The 15,920-nt window shown below is 42.4% G+C and overlaps 1 long non-coding RNA gene and 1 other non-coding gene across 3 annotated transcripts in view; both read right to left on the minus strand.

The window, feature by feature from the left end:
- Positions 1 to 209: 209 nt before the first annotated feature.
- The window catches only part of LOC123845516 (uncharacterized), a 72,058-nt gene continuing 56,347 nt past the window's right edge, over positions 210 to 15,920 (minus strand). The window contains exons 2-3 of one of the 2 annotated variants that reach the window (XR_010412506.1): positions 15,516 to 15,732; positions 210 to 1,064 (exon numbers count right to left, since the gene is read on the minus strand). This is a non-coding gene — a long non-coding RNA (uncharacterized LOC123845516). Of the gene's footprint in view, positions 1,065 to 13,400; positions 13,576 to 15,515; positions 15,733 to 15,920 lie in introns of those variants that run through there. The other variant, XR_010412505.1, reaches the window with a different exon arrangement.
- Positions 14,764 to 14,870, minus strand: LOC123847181 (U6 spliceosomal RNA). Its single transcript, XR_006791435.1, has one exon. It is a non-coding gene; the product is annotated as a U6 spliceosomal RNA (small nuclear RNA).

Raw genomic sequence — 15,920 nt, forward strand, 5'->3', positions numbered from 1 at the left:
ACCCAAGACTCAGACTTTGGACACTAGGATCCCAAATCGTGCAGGTGGGTAATCATGCTCTCCTTCCAAGTTCTTTGGAGAGAAAGGAGGCTCAGGAACACCATTCTGTTTCATTGAAAATCTAGGCTTGACTCCTAATATCCAGAAGAAGATCAACCTTGGTGGTAACTCACCTAAAACTGGGCATCCTAAAAAAGCAAGATGGAAGGTAATAATGGAAATCAGTTACTGAATTTGGTAAGTATAGGAAATGAATTGTCCCTAAGTTTGGCCCCATTTCTAGGTAGCAACTTTCTCTCTCAACTTTGTAAGGGGCCCTTGGGCCCTGGAAAGCTCCATAGTCAAATGATAGTTGCTAGGTGTGGGTGTGCTTCTCTGGGTAGTATGGGGCCCTTGGCGGGGGGCCCATGCAGAGGCATGTGGGACTGAGCTCAGAGTGAATGGAAGAAGGAAGCATGGCTTACAACCTTCTTTTTTTCCTGGAATAATGTACTTGAAATATATTTTATTTTGTCCTTTTCATCAGAACCTCTTGACTTCCTCATCTTTTAATTATTATTCTCTGGATTCTTCCCCTATAATTTCCACCTTTCCTTGGTCTTTTTTGTTGTTGTTTGTTTGTTTGTTTGCTTGTTTGTTTTTGGCAGTTTTATACCTGTATTTGACAATCAGTGATTAGTTCTCATCCACATTAACTGCCTGTAGATTTTTGAAAGTGGTGACAGGTACATAGATAGCCAATGTATAGAGCTTGTTTGGTGAAACTTCATCCTCGTTATGTTTTCTGGACAACCACACATGGATACAGTTTAGAACATTCCTTATTCCTTTGGCCCAGACAGATTTGTTGAACCTGGTATCAATGCACACATCTGGAGTTCCCATCTCCTTCATGGCAAATTTCCAGATCTCTTTGAGTGCCCGACGGGCACGCTTCTTGAAGCTTACTCCATGAATGTGCCTCTGAATGTCAGTGGTGTATTCTCGGGTCATTACCTGGTCGATGGCAGAACAGCACTTCTTCATCTTGCCGCCCTTCTTTGTGGGTGCCATTCTGCCGGGCCCTGGTTGGAAAGGAAGCTGTTGTTTTTAATATAAACTTTTACTGATTTAACTATACATTTACATGCAGTGATAAGAAATAATACAGCAAGGTCCCATGTACTGTTTATACAAATTCTCCCAATGCTAGCATTCTGCAAAACGATAGTATAATGTCATAAACACAATATTGACATTGCTACAAGCCCCAAATCTTATTCAGTTTCACTAGTTTTTTTTTTTATTCATTTGTGTGTGTGTTTAGCTTCATACAATTTTATCACATGTAGGTTTGTTTATTCATAACTAGAGTCAAAATACAGAACAGTTCTATCTTTATGACCACATTCACCTCCCTTCTCCATCGCCTGTCTCTAACTCCGGGTGACCACCAATTTGTTCTCCATCCCTATAATTTTATCATTGTAAGCATGTTATATAAATGGAATCATACAGTATGCAATTTTTGGAGATTGGTTTTTTTCATTCAGCAAATTCTCTTGAGATCCATCCAAGCTATTGCATGTGTCAATAGTTGTTTCCTTCTTATTACTGAGTAATATATTCATGGTATGGATAAACCACAGTTTGTTTAATCATTCATCCATTGAAGGGTATCTGGGCTCCTTCCAGTTTTTGACTATTATGAATAAAGCCACTTTGTACATTTGGATACGGGTTTTTAAATGCACATAAGTTTCCACTTCTCTGAATAAATGCCCAAGAATGCAATTGCTGGGTTGTACGTTAGTTGTATGGTTAATTTTATATGAAACTGCCAAAATGTTTTTCAGAGTGCCTACAACATTTTACATTTCTACAAGTAATGTAAGAGTGAGGCAGTTTCTCCACAACCTCACCAGCATATGGTGTTATCATCATCACTGTTTTTAATTTTCACCATTCTGATAGATACATAGTGATTATCCCATTATGGGTTTTAATTTGTATTTCCCTAATATCTAATGATGTTGAACATATTTTCATGTGATTATTTGTCATCTGTATATGGTCTTCAGTGAAATGTCTGTTCATAACCTTTGCCCATTTTCTAATTAGATTGTGGTCTTTTTACTGGTAGGTTTTGAGAGCTTTCTTCTAGATATTAGTTCTTTATAAGATATGTGGTTTGCAAACATTTTTTTCCCCAGTATATAGTTTGTCTTCTCATCCACACAGAGCAAAAGATTTTGTTTTGGATGTGGCTCAGTGTGTCAATTTCTCCTTTTATGAGTCACATCTTTTTTTTTTTTTTTTTAAGATTTTATTTATTTATTTGACAGAGAGAGAGAACACATGAGAGGGGATAGGGTCAGAGGACGAAGCAGACTCCCCGCCGAGCAGGGAGCCCGATGCGGGACTCGATCCGGGGACTCCAGGATCATGACCTGAGCCGAAGGCAGTCGCCCAACCAACTGAGCCACCCAGGCGCCCTATGAGTCACATCTTTGTTGTCAAATCTAAGAACTATTCCTCTATTCTTAGATACTGAAGATTTTCTCCTATGTTTTATTTCAAAGAGTTTTCTAGTTTTACATTTTACATTTAACTCAGATTCACTTTGAGTTAATTTTTGTATAAAATGTGAGGTTTAGCTCAAGGTTCATCTTGTAATTTTGTTCATTTGGATTTCTCTATTTCTTTTCAGCTTTATCAGTTTTGCTTTATATATTTTGAGGCTCTATTGTTTGGTATGTACATATTTAGTTTCATTATATCTTTCTAGTAGATTGCTATGTTTACCACCATGTAACATGCATCTTAGCTCTAGTACTTTCTTTGTGCTAAAGACTACTTTATCAGAAATTAATATAGTCACTCTTTTTTTTTTAAAGATTTTATTTATTTATTTGACAGAGAGAGGCACAGTGAGAGAGGGAACACAAGCAGGGGGAGTGGGAGAGGGAGAAGCAGGCTTCCCGCCAAGCAGGGAGCTCAATGTGGGGCTTGATCCCAGAACCCTGAGATCATGACCTGAGCCGAAGGCAGATGCTTAATGACTGAGCCACCCAGGCACCCCATAGTCACTCTTTTTTACTAATATTTGCATAGCATATTTTTCTATCATTTAACTTTCAATCTGCCCATGTCATTGCAATTTTTTTTAATTTTTTATTGTTATGTTAATCACCATACATCATTAGTCTTAGATGTAGTGTTCCATGATTCATTGTTTGCGCATAACACCCACTGCTCCATGCAGAACGTGCCCTCTTTAATACCCATCACCAGGCTAACCCATCCTCCCACCCCCCTCCCCTCTAGAACCCTCAGTTTGTTTCTCAGAGTCCATCCTCTCTCATGGTTCATCTCCCCCTCTGATTTCCCCCCTTCATTCTTCCCCTCCTGCTATCTTCTTCTTTTTTTTTTTTCTTAACATATATTGCATTATTTGTTTCAGAGGTACAGATCTGAGATTCAACAGTCTTGCACAATTCACAGCGCTCACCATAGCACATACCCTCCCCAGTGTCTATCACCCAGCCACCCCTTCCCTCCCACCCCACCCCCCACTCCAGCAACCCTCAGTTTGTTTCCTGAGATTAAAAATTCCTCATATCAGTGAGGTCATATGATACATGTCTTTCTCTGATTGCATGTCATTGCAATTTAAGTCCATTTCTTAGAAACAGCATTTACTTGAGTTATTTTATTCACTCTGCCAATCTCTCTCTTTTGATTGGTAGGTTTATACTATTTATATTGAAGGCAAGTATTGATAAATTAGCAATTAAATCCTCTATCATTTTATTTATTTTCTCTTTGTTTCTTATGGTTTTGGTGTTTCTGTTAGGTGTTTTAGGATGAGATTTACATTTAAATAGGTGGACTTAGAATAAAACAATTGTGCTCCATAATGTGGGTTGCCCTCATCCAGTTAGTTGAAGGCCTTAATAGAACAAAAAACTGACCTCCCTAAAAGCAAGAGGGAATTCTGCAGCAGGCCTTCAGACTTGAACTGCAATACTGGCTCTTCCTGTGTCTCCAGCCTGCCAGCCTACCCTGCAGATTTTGAACTTAAGTAGATATACTACCTGTTTACATTCATCACTTGATGGTTGTTTAAGCTGTTCAAACTTGTTTTTTCAAATTTCTCCTGTGATTCCTTTTTGACTTATTGATTATTTAGGAATATGTTGGTTAATTTAGACAAACTTGGGGATTTCTCAAATTTTTTTCTGTTGTTCATTTCTAATTTCAGTCCTTTGAAGTGGAGAAAATAAATGTATCGTTGCAATCCTGTTAAATTTATGAAGACGTATTTTGCGGACTGGCATATGGAGAATAATTCATATGCATTTATATAGTTTATAGTGTTTTTTTCAAGATGCATTTATTTGGTTTATAGAGTTATTCAAGTGTTCTATTTTGTTGTTGAACTTCTGCCCAGTTGTTTTATTCTTTACTGATATTAGGGTATTGAAGCCTCCAAATATTATTGTTGATTGTCTATTTCTCTCTTCAATTCTGTCATTTTTTGCATCACGTATTTTGAGTCTTTGTGGTTACATTCATAAATGTTTACAATCATTATATTTCCTGAATGGATTAACCCTGATATTATTATAAGGTCTTTCTTTGTATCTAGTGATGATTTTTGTCTTAAAGTTCTCTTTTGTGTGCTCTTTGTGTGGTATATCTTTTTCTATTCTTTATTTATGTCTTTGAATATAAAATATGTCTCTCTTAGACAGTTGGATAATTTTTAATACATTCTTCCAGTCTCTGTCTTTTGATTGGGGCATTTAATCCATTTATAAATAACATAATTGCTTATAATGTGAGATTCTTGTTTGCTATTTTGCCATTTCTTTTATATATGTCCTATAGCTTTTGCTAGTGTTTCTCTATTGCTTGATTTCTCAATCTTCGTGGTGTTAAATAGACAGTTCCTAGTGTAGCATTTTAATTCCTTTGTTATTTCTTTTTCCAGACTTTTCCAAGTTATTTTCTCAGTCATTGGCCTGGGATTGCAAGTAGCATTTTAAGAGTGTATAAAACTTTGCTCCACTATTACTTCATTCCCTACCTCATCCTTGGTGCTATTATTTTCATAAAAATTATATTTTATATGTTTATATAAGTTTATATTTATATATGTTTTATGTTTATATATAAAATTATATTTTTATATGTATATGATACAGTTTTATATTTATTTTAATGCAGTATTTTAAGACAGAGGAGAAAAGATTTACAAACAAAAACATGTTTATATTGTCTTTCATAATACATGGTTATTTTTACTGCTGCTTTTTCCTTTGTGTGGATTCGAATTATTGTCTAGTGTCCTTTCATTTTAGCCTAAAGAATTCTGGTTAGTTTTTTGGTTTTTGTTTTGTTTTGTGTTTTATTTTTTTGTTTTCAGGTGTGCTAGCAACTAATTCTTAGTTTTTATTTATCTGGAAATGCTTTAATTTCCCTTTCGATCTGCAGGAGAGTTTAGCTAGATAAAGAATTTTTGCTTAATAGGCTTTTTCTTTCAATACTTTGAAGATGTCATCCCATTGTTTTCTGACCTCTGGTTTCTGATGAGAAGCCAGCTGTTAATATTATTGAGTATTCCTTGTACTTAATAAACTGCTTCTCTTTTACTGTTTTTAATATTTTCTCTTTGTCTTTGAATTTCATTAATTTGACTGTGATATGTCTATAGTGGATCTTTTGGATTTTGTTCTATTTGGATGTGTAGATTAATGTTTTTCATCAAATTTGAGAAGTTTTCAGATACTTTATTAAATTATTCTCTGTCTCTTTCTTTTCTCATCTCTGTCTGGGACTCCTATTTTGCATATGTTGGTATGTTTGCTGGTGTCCCACAGACCTCTGAGGTTCTATTCATTTTTCTTCATTATTTGTTCTTTCTGCTTCTCAGACTGGATAATCTTTAAGCTTATTGATTCTTTTTTTTCCAGCTCAAATATGTTCTTGAGTTCCTCCAGTGACTTTTTCACTTCAATTTCAAAACTTCTATTTATGTATATATACAATTTTTCTCTTCACTGACATTCTGTATTTGGTGAGGCATCATTGTCATACTTTTATTTTATTTTATTTTTAAAGATTTTATTTATTTATTTGAGAGAGAGAATGAGAGAGAGAGCATGAGAGGGGTGAGGGTCAGAGGGAGCAGACTCCCTGCTGAGCAGGGAGCCCGATGCGGGACTCGATCCAGGGACTCCAGGATCATGACCTGAGCCGAAGGCAGTCACTTAACCAACTGAGCCACCCAGGCGCTCTGTCATACTTTTATTTTAATTCTTTGTGCATGCTTTCTTTTCGTTATTTGAACATATTTATAATAACTGATTTAAATTCTTTGCATACTAAGTACAAAATCTGTGCCCTCTCAAGGACATTTTCTGTTGCCAGCTTTTTTCCTTTCTTTTTTTCTGTGTATGTGGCATATTTTCTTGCTTCTTTGCACATTTCATAATTTTTTGTTGTAAACTGGACAGGTGACTTCTCCTTGCCTCGGCCTTTGTGCATGTGTGCTGGCTTTTAGATCTCCAGGAATATGTCAGAGTTTTTCGAAATTCCCTATGGTGGTCTAGTTTGCCAGAATTTCTTTTTAAATTCCCAATCAGGGTCTCGTTTTCCTTAAATGAAATCACAGCCTTAGGTGGCTGAGATGTTGCCAGCAGTTTGGTATCGGTTCAATACGGTCCTGAGAGTAGGTTTCCTTTTTGTCTTCCCCATTTTTCATCCCCAGCTGAGCTTAGACGAGCTCTGAGTCAAATCAAATAGCCACCACATTCTGTAAATAGAGATTTACCAGGGAGCTAAAAGTTCTGACAAAATATTGACTGTTCTCTGGCAGACTACTCCTTCTCTGCCTCCCTTGAGGATGTTTCCTTCCCATCCCATCTGCTAGCAGTAGGTGTGCCTTCGGTCCTGTCCTAAAATAACTATCATCTCACTGGACCTAGTCTCTCTGAATGCACTCATCCATTCATGGGTCATGTATACTCTGATGACTTTGAAATATAAATCTCCCTCCCAGCACTCTGAGGATTTAAGCTCTCAATTGGAAAGTTTCTCTTAAACATTCCTCTGGCAACAAAAAAACACAGTATTTCAAGAACTGAACTTATTCTCTTCCATGCCGATTCCTGAAATGGTTCATCTTCCTATTTTTATATTAAAGACAGGAATCTCTTTATCAGGCAGCCCAAACGGGTCTCCCTGTGGTTTTTCTTCCCACATCTCTGCCACTCCACATTCACGCAGTTGAGGTTCCAAGCAGTTCTGCCCCCTATACTTTGTCCCAGGCTTCCTTTCTCCTCTATTTACACTCTCATCGCCCCAGCCTGGGCCACTGGTCTCAATTTTCCAGGCCGGAGTGGAGACATCCTTGGCACATACCCCTGTGGTGCTCTGTAATTAATCCATTCAGAGCTCTTACCACTCTGAATTCTAGTTGTCTTTTGCTGATCTATCTTCTGCCCCAGAACATAATCTTTAGGAAAAGATCAGGTCTCATTTGTCCTCATTCCCTTGGCTATGGAGCTTGGTAGGTATTCAAAAATACATGTTGAGTAAGTGAATATTTGCCACAGTGACTGAAACTAATGACACTCGTCAGATTGTAAGTTTAGGTTATCCAGGTGGGGGAAATGGGTGATAGTTAATAAAGACAATGAGTGACACTGAAAATGTTTCTGATATTAATCAGATGTGCACTCTTGAGCTGTTTCACCAAACACTTATGAAAGAAAAGGCTATGAGAACACCATGAAAAGCTTGGCAATCATTCTCCACTCCACAGAGTAACTTTGTGGTTCAGAAGTAATTTAAAGAAAGATATGACTAGACAGCTCAGGACCACCATCTTTTTGGATTCCACATCCTTGTTACTTGGCTAGAAAACCCACAGAGATTTGACTTCAGGTTTCTCAAGAGTAAAAATGTGTTTCTTCCAGTTAATGGCAGGTCAAAGTATTTCTTTGTGAGATTTGAGCAAACTCTGCCTTAACAGTACACAGAAAAACAGATAACCTTGACCACCGGGAACTTTAAATTTGAATTTGAAATGAAGTCACTGGAAAATAAAATATTCAAAATGCAAGCACCTTTAAAAGGCATCTATCTGCACAATCTGGGATTTGCGACAGACAGACTCTCCCACAGCTTGCATCTAAGGCTTGCTTTCTAGTGAGGTCTGGGAGTAATGTATTTATTTATCCCACTGTACTGAGTTGGATAGTGTCCTACTAAAATTCACATCTAGCTTAAGAAATAGAACATCATCCTTACTTTTGAAGATCCCAAGTGTCTCTCCTCTACAACCGTAAGAACAATTTTAAAGGAAGAAATCTCAACAGAAATGCTAGCTGTGGGCAGGGTCTCTCCACCCTGCCACCCCCTAAGGAATCCAAAAGACCAGCTATTCCTCCCTGCTTTCTATCACCTAGAGTTCAGGTAGATGGCCTGGATTTGGCCAATCTGCTCCTTCCATTTAGTACACTGAATCTTGAGAGAGTGACCCAAACACTCAGGGACACTTGAGAAAATATTCCGCACAGCCAAAGGCCCACCGGTGTCATCTGGAAAAAAAAAAAAAAATGGCTCCCATGGCTGATATGTTTCCTGTTATTTAGCTTCCCTTGGTTCCAGTCAGTTCTCCAAGTCTGCTCACCAGCCTTCCTATGAATTCTGGGAGTGTCTCTATATACATCCAACAAATTCTTTTGCTGCTTATGCTAGCCAGAATCAGTGTCTATTGCTTGTAACTAAACCTCTTCTCCTGTGCTCTCTCATAGTGGAAAATCCATTGCAACATGGCAGCTCCTGTCTGACACATCTCTGAGCTCCAGCCTCCAGTCCAGCCCTGGACCAACCCCAGAATCAGCACCAAGAAATAGCTGTTGGCTAAATGAAGCCTTAGGGTTAAAAGAAAAAAAGATCTTGGGACATGGACTGAAGGGATTTGGGAGAAAACTGCCCAGCTCCAAGAACCCTGCCTGTCACAAGAGACGCCATTGTGTCTATTGAGTTGGATTCTCTGGCTTGGAACAAGGAGCACAAGTCACTTGTCTTTCTCCTTGGTAATACCAAACAGCTGCTCTGAAGTGAACACCAGATGAAGTGCTTATAACCCCCTTCCCTAAATAAATGCAATAAAGATGACTTTCCCTTTCATAAACCATGGTTAGGAAGCATGCCAAAATATCGTTGTCTTCTCTCTGCTCTGGCAACTCTCTGGTATCCTAGGCAGCAAAGCAAGGGCACATGTTCCCTGGGTAGTACCAGCCCCACTCCAGGCAGCTGCCGTTTCTCTACCTCTAGAGCTGCAAGGTCAGGTGCTGTCAGGTTTGAAGCCCTCTGCCCAAGAAGATGTTTGGTTGGCCCAGTGGTTAGAGAACATGACGCCTTCTGCCCCTCTGCAGAGGCAGGTCAGTCCCGTCCTACCAATTAATCCTTCCAAGGAGCATTTACTGAGGGCTGAAGTCGGGCTGGGGATCTGTAGTCTAATGAGTAGAACAGATCCAAGAACACACTTGCCCAACAGATGGCCAAGGCTTTTGTTTGATGCTTTCTTACACCAAGTGCAAGGAGTACAGGGGAGTACAGGGGAGGTGCCGGAAGGGGTCAGAGAAGATCCACTGAAGAGGTGTACCTGGAAGTGGGTCTTGACATCAGATTAGGGTTTTCCAATGGGAAATGCAGGGTGGATGTTTCAGATTGAAACACAACCTGAGCAAAGGCACAATGGCCTGAAGGTATAAGCAGGAGTCAGGATGGGAAGGCAGAATTGCCAATTGTCTGCGACTGCAGCTGGGCTTCTCTGGGTGGGTCAGGAGTGGGTCCTCCTTTCTGGGAGACCTGGGGTACCAAGGCTGAGTCACACTCCGTTTGGAAACACTGGAGTGAAAGGGCCTCTTGCCCAGGAGAGAATCTTCAACATGGGAGCCATGACTCCAGCTGGTACCTGAAGATTTTCCATAAGCCTGGAAACAGGCCCTTTCTTCCTTTACAGGGCTGGGCTGGAACATGTGAAATGCCCAATGAAGAGACTCATCAGGCACTGTGGCCCTCAGCCTGGCCACAGAGCTCTATCAATTCATTCACCCAACATTTATTGAGCACCTATGGTATACTGTGCCAAGGGTAGATGGTCCAGAAGTAACTGATATACATTCTTCACAGAAAGGTCACTAAATACATGCAACCACTGGAAATTATACAGAAAGGCATTTAATAATTTAGAGAAGGAATATATGCTATAGGAAAAGGCAAGTTACAAATATGTTATACATAGAATAATGGTATTTTTTTAAGATTTTTTAAATTTACTTATTTGAGAGAGTGTGTGCTTGAGTGGGGGGAGGGGCAGAGGGAGAGGGAGAATCTCAAGCAAACTCCACACTGAGTGCACAGTTGGACATGAGGCTCAATCTCACGATCATGATCTGAGTCAAAATCAGGGTCAGATGCTTAACTGACTGAGCTACCCAGGTGCCCTGAATAATGGTATTTTCTATAAAAGAAAAACTTCCTTTCTGCATCTAAAGACACAGAGATTGAAAGGATGTATGGTTAATATCAATACACACACACATACACACACACACGCAACATGCATTTTTTCTGAGTGGTAAGATTACAGGTGATTTACAATTTCTTCTTTGTCTCTATTTTCTAGATTTCCTACAATGCACATGTATAATTTTGAATCTGGAAAAAAACAAAAGAAAAATTTTATGTGTAACAAAAAGCACAACCCTTGTGTTCCCAGAGATGCTCACAGGCAGTATGGGACTCAATCATGCCCACATGGAAGTGTGTTGATGGTGGATGTTAGGAGACTCTGGGTCCTATTTCAACCTATTATTTTAGCAGGCCGTTATCCTGTTTAGTTTTAGCACACAGCTATTGGCCTATTCTGTGGCCTGTGGTTCCAATGACAGTTTAATTGTCAGGGCTCTTGGTTCCAGTCTGCCTGTTTACCTGGTGCTTCTGGGGCTCCCACTGGGCCCTGCTGGTGCTACCTGAGGAGATAGGTGTGGTTCCAGATGGGGCACTGTATCTCCTGGCAGGTAGGGGAGTTCTCGTCCAAGGGTACAAGAGGTTTCTCTGGCCAGATGCTTATTGTGACAAGATTCCCTTATTGTGATGATGACTCCTCTCCCCGCTCAGGGTCTCTAGTGGGAGAACAGGGTCTTAGCCCTAGGGGAACAAAGAAGCTAGCCCCTTGCCTAAGCCCCCAGGTCCAGGAAGCCTCTCAGTGGAGGAGCGACGTTTCAAGCCTGGGGTAGAGAGCTCTGCCCTGGCTGTTTATGGGGAATGGGGTTCCCAATTGATCCCTCTAGCATGTGGTGTTACAGGAACTCTCATGCCATACAGAAAGGGAAGAGCCTACTGGGTATCTCCCATGGTAGGTGGGGATGGGAAACACTGGGTCTGGGTTCTCCTTCTTCGGCTGGCGGGGGTGGGGACCTAAGACACTGCCCCACTGTGTTTTTCCCCCATGCTGGGGCCTCAAGCCAGTTCTCCTTCCTACCACCTGTGAGAGCTCGGGGTGACTCCCGCTGTGCCAGTTCTGGAGCCCAAAGCCGTGTGGAGCAGACAGGAGCCCAGAGAGCTGGAGCTTTGCCATCTCCCCCACAACACAAGCCCCTCGCCGGTCTCCTTCACTTCCTCCCTCTCCTGCATCAGTCCTTCACGCTCTCTGTCGGGGTATAATTCACGTACTATGAAACCGCCCATCTAACACGTAGAGTTCAGTGATTTTTTTTTGCGCAGTCCCCAGCCTGTGCCGCCAACACCACGGTGCAGTTCCAGAGCACGTCCGCTGGCATGGAAACTCTGTATCCAGGAGCAGGCGTTGCCTCCCCCTCCCCCCAGCCCTGGACAACTACTGGTCTACCTTCTCTCTTTAGGGATTTGTCCTTTCTGGACCCTTCACAGAAATGGAATCGTGCGATATGTGGTGACTATGAACGGCTTCTTTTGCTTTGCAAGTCTTCAAGGTCGACCCATGCCGGACACCCTACATCATTCTTTTTATTTGCAAATAATAGTCCATTAAACAGATTCCATTCTGTGTACTCTTTCAACACTTGAATATGTAAGTGGTTTCCACTTTGGGGCTACGATGAAGAATGCTGCTGTGGACATTCAGGCACGGGTGTGTGTGTGGACGTGTATTTTCATTGTTCTTGGTTTTATGCCTGGGAGCGGGATTACTGGCACATTTGGCTGCCATACCGACATCTGCTACAACATGGGTCAACCGCAAAAGCCTTACACTAATTGCGAGAAGGCAGCCGCAAAGGACCACATACTGCACGATTCCATTCATGTAAATGTCCACAATGGGAAAATCCATTGAGACAGAAAGTTAGATTCGTGGCTGCCTAATGATGGTGTCCTGGCTGGGGGAGAGGGCTGACTTCTCATGTGTACGGGGTTTTGAGGGAAGTGAGGAGAATATTCTTAAGTTGACTGTAAGGACAGTCGCGCATTTCTATGAATACACTGAAAACCATCACATGGCACGCTTGCGATCGGTGAATTGTATGGAATGTGTGTTATATCTCAGTAAGGTTATTCTTTAAAAGGACAGAAGGGAGAGAGGAGGACGGGAGGAAGAGAGGCTGTGTGGGGAGACTGTGTCCCCCAGGGCGAGCTGTCCGTGTTTCCGAGAGCCACAAAGCTCCAGCCTCAGGACCTCCTCTGAAGCGAGGCCGCTGTAAATCACCGGCCGGGAATGGCTCTGTAAACACGCACCGGCAGCCTCAGCTAGGTGGGGATTACTGCTTTATTGATCCTCAGGTACCTTCTGGGGATTGAGTTGCTTGGAACTTCTCTACTTGCCTTCTGAGTTCCCCCGTGCAAGTCAGGGCCCATGTGTCCCAGCCCAGGATTCCCGGCGACCCCAATCTCCTGCTGTAAATGTCAGGGATGATAAAGTGGGGCCAAATCTCCTGTAGGAAATGGTGGGAACCATACCTCCAACATGGAGGCAACAGGGCTGGGCAGCGTTCTGGGGAATTCCTCAAAGCTGCCCTCCCGCAGGTGCCCAGGGGGCGGGTGACAGAGGACCGATGAACAGAGAGTGCATCTAGAGCCTTGGCTTTTCTAAAACCCTTCTGTCCTGGTCGCTTGTGCCCACCACGTGATAAATTGTATTAAATTTAAGGTTCAGGAGACATACAAAGTAAGGGACGTGCACAGCTTCCTAGAGAGAATATTGGTGGCATTGAGCTAAGGTAAGAGCTACTGCCAGGTGAGGGCCAGAGCGGGTCTCAGGGCCCCCCAGGAGCAGCAGGGAGTCACACAGCCTGCAGGTTTGGGGTGCTGGCCTTGCCACAGTAACCTCGTCAGGCACAGGATATTAGCAATGCACTCTTTTTATTCATTAGCTTAAACAAAGCAATTAAAGATAGATAGATAGATAGATAGATAGATAGATAGATAGATAGATAGATAGATAGATAGAGTGATGGTTCTCAGTTGAAAGAGAAATGGTTTGGAACCACCTGGTCCTTTGACTTCAGGAGACTGCCCCTGCTTGCCAATTTTATGAGGCTGGAAGAGACGAGAAGGAGAAGATGTTCTGGGAAACACTTTGGAAACTGCAAAGCACCAGACAAACACCAACATCTTATCTTTTCCCTCAGGGCGGTTCTTACTCAGGGACCCATCGGAAGATGCAGCAGGAGAGGCCCAAGAGCCTCGCTGGCCCTCGTCCTCCAGAGAGAAGCAGACCAACCATACAGGCTGCTCCCCACTCCTGCCACCCTGACTTCGAGCAAGCTCCACAGTCTCACCCCGCTTTGCCAGGAATTGCCCTTGTTAGGGAGAATTTAGCAGTTTTCGAAATCCCCAAGTGCCTACTCTCTCATTTGGTGACACAACAGATGGGCAAGACTGGAAGGGCAGGGAGGAGCATCTCCCAGTACAAAGGGAGAAACTGGGGCTCAGAGGGACTGAGATCCTAAGTGCATCATCCTCGCGATCCGGTGTCACGGGGAGGGTCAAGGTTGTTGGCTCATCGGAGAGGCCCAGCATCCCCCAGCCCAAGTGCTGATGTCATTACCCACCCCTGGGTTTCTTAGCCTCTTTGCTCTCCTAACTGTGCCAGTCTGGCTGTACTTAAACCAGGCCCCCAGTGGGCCAGAAGCTCCCCATGCCAGGCCCCTAACTGCCCACTGAGGGAATCTTGGCCCCCCATCACACAGGCACAGGAGCCAATGAACCATGATGCGCACACACTCAGTGCCGCGGGGTCCGGCAGTGCCGTGAACGGGGGATGGGCAGGGCAGAAGGAACCCTTGTAGCCAGAATGTGCACCAAGACACGTGGGGGTATGTCTTTCCACAAAGAAGAGACCCAAAATATTTTTTGAAGCTTGTGCCTCTCTTGATTTCCCATTTTTGATAGAAACATGGATACAGAGAAATATTTCCCTATCTTAAGGGGAAAAATCAATGCAAGTATGATGATCTATGAGCCCAGACCCTCTGCTCCTTAACTGGGGACATGAAGGGGAGCCGTGGGGCAAAACGGACTGAAGTGGGGCTGCTTCTAACCTCCGCATCACCATCCCCACACTGGACAGTGTGTCCAGTTTCACAAGATGTTCTGAGTTTCAAGGGAACCTGGAAATGTGCACCTTTATATGCCACCTGCCTGTTACACAGAGCACAAATCTCGTTGTCCTCTAACAGTCCATGAAGACCAGCTATGCAAAATGCATTGGGGGCCAATTTTTTAAAAAATATGAAACACTTTATGTATTTGCATGTCATCCTTATGCAGGAACCATACTAATCTTCTCTGTATTGTTTCAATTTTAGCATATGTGCTGCCGAAACAAGCACCTTGGTATCCAAATCTGACTTGCAAGTTTGGATGTCTTGCTCAGGTTTTATATTTTACCCTGACTGTCAATGTCTCTGCCTCAGAAGATCACACCTGGTTCTCAGACGAGAAGTTGATTTGCCTTCTGCAAGCAAGTCCCAAAGACCTGAAAGGGAGCCACGGAGAGGTTCCCAAGTGTCGTCTTCCCCGAGAGCACTCAGGGGACACCCCACTCTCTCCTACTCTGAGGATCAGCCACACAAGCATATACTGAGCCTGATTGGTTTTATTCTTAGGAAATAAAAATGGATGAATTGACCGCACTCTTCTCTATTTTTGGTTTCATGATAAGAAGGAAAATCAATTCCTCATTCCAAAAGACTAAAGAATGATTTAGTAGATTTTGTTCAAAAGCCTTGCCCTGTTGAGTTGAGGATGTGGCTTTCTTGACACACATCAATACTAGTTAGCAAAAACTGTAGACATGACCCCTGAGAATCCCAAGTTCAAGGGCTTATATCTTAATATAAACAGGCTGTGAACTTTTGACTAAAACAGGTAGAGTAATGACAAACAAACCATGATGAAATGAAAACTAATCAGAGGAGAATAATTGGCTGAATTTTTTCGAGAAGCCCCGCTAATCCTGGAGGATATGATCTCACCTTCCGGCCATGCAGCTGCTGTCCTCGCAGGGCAGCTGTGGATGCACTGACATCCTGGGTTGCGTGTGTGCCTTTGCTCCCAGCCTCAGGAGCGTGGTGGGAGCGCTTGGCCAGCATCTTCTTCCCTCACAGCCACCTTCTCCTTTTCTCTCCTGACCAACAAGCCCCATGCTTCAAGCTCTCCTTGGTATGCTCGTGCACGCCTGGACTTTTCCTCCTTGTTCAAAGTCATCACAGAATTAAAAAAAAAAAAAAAAAGAAAACAAAAACATTTGAAGAAATTAGAACAACTGACAAAAATGAAGTTGAACAAATTCACTGCCTCCTTCCTTCTGTATGTTCCCCACACAGCAGCCAGTGATCCAGTTAAAATTCAAAGATTCTACCATACCTCTGCTCAGGGCC

The sequence above is a fragment of the Mirounga angustirostris genome, unplaced genomic scaffold (genome assembly GCF_029215605.1).
Source record: "Mirounga angustirostris isolate CCGP_5_RB_7025 unplaced genomic scaffold, mMirAng1.0.hap1 SCAF_6, whole genome shotgun sequence".
Classification (NCBI taxonomy): domain Eukaryota; kingdom Metazoa; phylum Chordata; class Mammalia; order Carnivora; family Phocidae; genus Mirounga; species Mirounga angustirostris.